The following is a 6,000-nucleotide window of genomic DNA, read 5'->3' as shown; positions in this document are numbered from 1 at the left end:
ATGCTGTGGCTATAACAAGACTAGAGTCACCCATGCCTTATTTCAAGCAGTTGTCCCTAGCATAGGATTTCTGCCCACATCATTCACGTAAGCAAATGGCATATCCCTGATGACCTATATTTGGTTCTTTGTTCCTACTTTTTTTCTTTCTAATGACTTTGCATGATGACCTCTTTCATCTGCTCTAGGTTGGTCAATAACCAGGATGTTGTTTGGAGACAGCAATGGTTTAATATCACACAGGAAAAACAAAGAAATCAGCTGTCCAAATGAGAAAACAAGAGATGGCATAACATACTATAACATACTATAAACAACATCCTATGGTCTCAGAGCTAATTGGTAAAAACTGGACTAGAGGGGTGGAAAATATTAAACAAATGAGGCCTCTGTTTACATCCAAGAGTCTTAGGACCTGAACATGGGGGCAGGCCTATGATAAACACCCCACACAACCAACTTAAGAGTCTGTTGGCTGGATATCACAACTGACAAAATCTGCAGGGATAGCAGATCAGGGAGAAACTCTCCCTCTCCCTCCCATGAGCAGCTCTGCTTGGTGGGAGGATCTACCACAAGAGATGAAAGAGAAAAGAACCCATGGTTTCCATTTCTAGGCAATGAAGGCCAAGGAAGCTGAAGGCCTTGATTTAGACACTGTTGTCCCTGCTGGTCAAATGTGGCCAAGGAATCTCATGGATTCTAAACAGTGGTATCCATCATTTTCTTCTGTCATGGGTCAGGATTAAGATGGAGCCAAACCCTCCCCAGACCCTTCAAACAGCAGCACCCACTAAACAAGTCAGAGAAAGCTAAGTAGAAAATGGAAAATGTTAAATTAAACCGGTCTTATCCAGAAAAACTTAGATTTTAGGTAGCAAATACTCTTGCTATACAGGTGAATCCCCAACCCCACATGGGATACTCTTACAATAAAAAAAGCTATTGTTCACAAACTAAATAAAAAGTGAACATTGTGTACTTTTTGACAACCCTTCCTCCACAGGGTAGAAACTCACATCTGAGTGAGGACCTCAGAATTCTAGACATGGAGAGCTTTAAAATCATTCAGTCCATCAAATTAAATTAATCTATGAGGAGAGTAAGGAGACCCAAAGAATTGCAAGAATGGACCCAAAGTCACACTGCTGATTAATAGGAGACCAGGGAATAAAATACACCCCAGACTCCTCTTTTAGTGTTTCCCTGCTCCTCACCTCCCCCCAACACACACACACACTGTCACCTTAAGCCCTTTTTGTCCTTTGGCTCACTAGCTCCCAAATTACTCAAGATTCCCCAAAGGCAAAAGAATTATTTTTTAATATCTTTTTCCATTGCTCTATGAGCCCTGGCAGTACAATCGATGGAGAGGGACTGACCATGTGGCTAAATGACCTGGACACCAGCCACCAATCTCCACTCATACCTTCTGCCTCTGGGCCTCAGAGTCTGTTGTGGCTTTTTGTTGTTTGTTTAGATTGTTGCTGCTGCTGCTGTGGGAGGCTGGCACCAACCTTTAGCCAGCTGTAAAAATTATCTTCAACCCCCAAAGGCTATAAACTGTGATTTCCTGACTAACATAGCTTGAGGGGAAGGATCCTGAGGTAATGGGTTCAAGAAAAACACACCTGAGGCCTGGGGCTGTGTGGAAGGCAACCCTCTTTAAATCAGCCTTCTCCATAACCAGTCTTTGGTCAGAGCAGCCTGTGAAGAGCCAGTTAGACTTTGAAGATTCCCTTTCTCTCGCCTTTCCCCTGCCTCCCTCTTGTGGACAAGCAGGCAAGCAATTATGACAGTGGGCATGAGGAGGGGATAAGACCTCCGTAGCCACACAGACTGATACCTGATGTCTTTAGTGCTTAGAGTATATGTTCACAAATGTGTAAAGCAGCATCTTCATGGTCTTCTATCCCATCTCCCATCTCGTACAATTTTGTTTCCCAAGACCTCTTCCCAACTCCCTCAAACTCTGTCTCCACATTCCCTATTTTCTTCTATTATAACCGAATCAAGATGTCGGGTTCTTGGAGTTCCAGGTCCCCTGTAATGCCTTACTCTTCTAGGGAACAAGTTGTGCTATTTCGCTTAGAAGAGACCATGCCTTCTGCTGCAGGATGCCGGATGCCTACTGCTGAGTGTGGCATTTATTTAGTACTTAGTATTTCCTCTTCTACTCACTTGCTACATGGTTCCTCTCTTGCATCTTTAATCTCCAAGCAGCCAGTGAACTGGATACTTCACTGTCTGTCTATTTCACCAATGAGGAGGAGGGAAGGTCTGAGATCCTTAAATAACTCCCATGAACTCCAGTGGAAGCTGTGTGACTCAAGAAGATCTGCCTGTAGGCTGGAGAAGAAGCCTTGTGCAAAGGGACTTTTGACACTGACCAAATGTTCTGTTTGTCCAATATGGCAGCTTTCAGCTACAAGATGCTACTGAGCATCTGAAATGTGACTAGCGTAAACAAAGGCTAAAATTTTACTTTTTTTCTACTTTTAATTTAAACAGTCACAGATGACAAGAAGCTACTCTGATGAACAGAACTACCTAGAATACTACCCTTGTATAGTCTAGTTCAGAGGTGCTCAGCCTTCCTAAATGCTGCAACCCTTTCATACAGCTCCTCATGTTGTAGGTACTTCATAATGGTAATTTTGCTACTGTGATGAATCATAATGTGAATATCTGATATGCAGGATATCTGATGCAAGAGCCCAAAGGGATCTTGACCCACAGGTTGAGAACTGCTGTACTAGTTTGCTGTGCTCACATCCACCTAACTGCACATACACACTCACGTGTAACCTCTGAGTGTGTCAAGGATATATTTAATTCCATCATCCACTTGGACCTCACTGTACTTAAATATAAGGTAGACCCTGACTGTAAAGTTGATAGTTGATGTATTTGTCCTGTGTGAGTCCATAAGAGAGGGGAAAGTGAATTGATAATATAGAAGGCCCAGGCTCTTTGCTCTGTTAGTGACAAATCATGTCATTTCTTGCAGCCCCCTTTTCTTATCCCGCTCAAGGACAGGTTTATACTCCATGATCTCAAAGGCTGCTTCCAGCCTTACATTCCCCAGTTGGAAAATGTCCCATAGAACTCCTGTCTACCCTCCAAGGGGTCATGGAAAAAGCAAGTGCTACAGGTGAGGAGTCTGGCACCACAGTGATTACTTGGAGGAACACTCAGAAACATGCTTGATTGTAACATCCAACACCCCATAATATATAAGGTTCTTTTTTTAGCACCCTAATCAGAAATTCATTTGCATAATTAACATTTTTAGGAATAATTGCAAATGACACATCTGTTCACATCGCCCCCCCTCCTTGGCAAACTATGTGTTATAAACATAGTTTCTTTGGCTTTGTAAACACCTGATGTCTGCCCTTTGCTTATTGCTGTTACTACTTGCCATCTTGGGGAAGATATGATTTTGAGTGACCTGTACCTCTATAGTTTCATCCTCTTGGGAATTTGCTTAGTTACTTTTATATTGCTGTGAAGAGACACCATGACCAAGGAAACTTATAAAAGAAAGTATTTAACTGGGGATTTGATTACAGTCTGAGAGGGTGGGTCCATGACCATCATGGCAGGGAACATGGCACTGGAGCAGCAGCTGAGAGCTTACATCTGTCAGCAAGTTGGGAACAGAAGAGAAACCAGATGTAGTGGTGACACACCTCTTCCAACAAAGCCACACCCCCTAACTTTCCCCAAAACAATTTCACTACGGACCAAACTTTCAAACATAGTCTATGGGGCCATTCTTATCCAAACTACCATAGGGACAATGTAGGGGAAGCTGTAGCCACACCTAGTTAGGGGCTGGCTACAGGTGTGTCTGACCATGCCTTCGAGGGTGTGGTCAGGGTGACGTAGAGAGTTTCAGGTGGCTGGGTTTCACTTTTGGTTTCACTTTTTGGCTTGCTGTACAGACTGCTGCCACACTGGCTGGCTAGGTCGCTCTGTAAGTAAGGCTTTTCCCTATTAAATACCCTCATATTTCTACTTGACTCCGTATTGGTAATTTCCCACTTTAAGGCAATCATAAGAAAGACTTGTTAGCAAAAGCCCATTTTGACTAGCCAAAGAGCATAGTTATTAACTTCAACTCCCTGAACCAAGGTTTCACAGAACACATAAAACTTTCACAAATATCTGGGTGAAAAAAGAACATACACACACACACACACACACACACACACACACACACACACACACACACACGTTCTGGGGAGAAAGTGCCCAGGTTCTATCAGTTGCAACAATTGTCCATACCTCACCACCAATGTCTCAGAATCACATACTATATGATTTTATTCATATGAAAGTCTAGGATAGAGTATGCACAGAGATAAAGACTTTCTTAAGGGTAGGGTTATGGGAAATAGAAAGTTGAGGAGCAATATCTAAATGATGGAATGTCTTCTTAAAGGGATAAAGGGATACAAATATTCTAAAATTGACTGAAGGTCACTACACATATCCGTGACTACACTAATAACCTTCGAACTGTATGCTTTTTTGCAGTTTTTTTTTATTTGAATTAGAAACAAGATTGTTTTACATGACAATCCCAGTTCCCTTCTCCCTCCTGTCCTCCCCTACCACCACCCCCCAACTAAAACCCTACCTATCACATATCCTTTCTGCTCCCCCTGGATGATGAGGCCTTCAATACGGTGTCATCAGAGTCTATCGTATCCTTTGGGATAGGGCCTAGGCCCACCCCCATATGTCTTGGCTCAGGGAGTATTCCTCTATGTGGAATGGGCTCCCAAAGTCCACACCTATGCTAGGGATAAGTACTCAACTACTACAAGAGGTCCCATAGATTTCTGAGGTTTCCTCACTGAAACCCATGTTCCTGGGGTCTGAATCAGACCCATGCTGGTATCCCAACTATCAGTCTGGGGAGCAAGTGTTCCCAGATGTTCAAGTCAGCTGTTTCTGTGGGTATCACCAGCCTGGTCTGGACCCCTTTTCTTTTCACTTGTCCTTCTCTGCATCTGGATTCCAGTTCAGTTCAGTAATTAGTTGTGGGTGTCTGCTTCTACTTCCACCAGCTGCTGGATGAGGGCTATCGGGTGGCATGTCAGTCCCAACTGAATGCTTTTAATGGTGCATTGATGGTATGTGAATTATATTTCAATCAGACCATTTAAAAAGAATAGTCAAGAACTAGAATAAAGGAGTCATGAGCAGTAGATACTTACAGAAAACAAGACTGGGTTCCCTATGTTATGAGAAAGCCTTGAATGATATCAAACATAGTTCTGACCTGGCTGTAAGTCTAGTTTACAGCCTCCTTGACAGCATGGGGGGGGCTCTTTAGACAGTGTTTCTAAAACTTTAATGAACACATGAGTTCCATGGTGATCTTTTAAAACTTCAGTGGCCCAGTATTCTCCTGGTTTTCATCACAGTGACAAAATACCCGAGGAAACAGCTAAAGGAAAGAAAAGGACATTTGGGGGCTTACCATTTCTGAGGTTTCTATCCATGGTTACTTGGCAAGGCCAGTAGCAAGGTAAAATCATTGTGCTGGTGGGGGCTGGTGGGAAAAAATGGCTTATTTTATAGTGGCCAAAAAGCAGACAGTGAGAGAAGAGTCCTGAGAAAAGATAATCCTCACACCTCACCCCGGTGATATTTCCTCAAACTAGATCCTGCCTTCTAATGGCCTATCATTGAACTACACTGGTGAACTTAGTGCCCTTGTGAGCAACTCTGTAGTCTCCATCTGGGGACCAAGTGTTCGGCATATGAGTTTTGTTGTTGGTTGTTTTTTTTTTTATTTTTTTTTTTCTGATGGAAGGGAATGTTGGATATATAAAACATAACAACAACCATGGCTAACACAGGTCTAACCAAACTGTGTTAGCGTTCTTTTGCTCCCCCTGGCCTCCCATGCCACCTAATTCCCTGTGTTATATATTCCCTGAGATAAATAGTCCTAGGCACATTTTATTCCTAGTTAGGACT

Source organism: Cricetulus griseus, chromosome 5, assembly GCF_003668045.3.
Source record: "Cricetulus griseus strain 17A/GY chromosome 5, alternate assembly CriGri-PICRH-1.0, whole genome shotgun sequence".
NCBI classification, from domain to species: domain Eukaryota; kingdom Metazoa; phylum Chordata; class Mammalia; order Rodentia; family Cricetidae; genus Cricetulus; species Cricetulus griseus.
The sequence above is the reverse complement of the archived record's forward strand: the minus strand, read 5'-3'. Positions refer to the sequence as shown.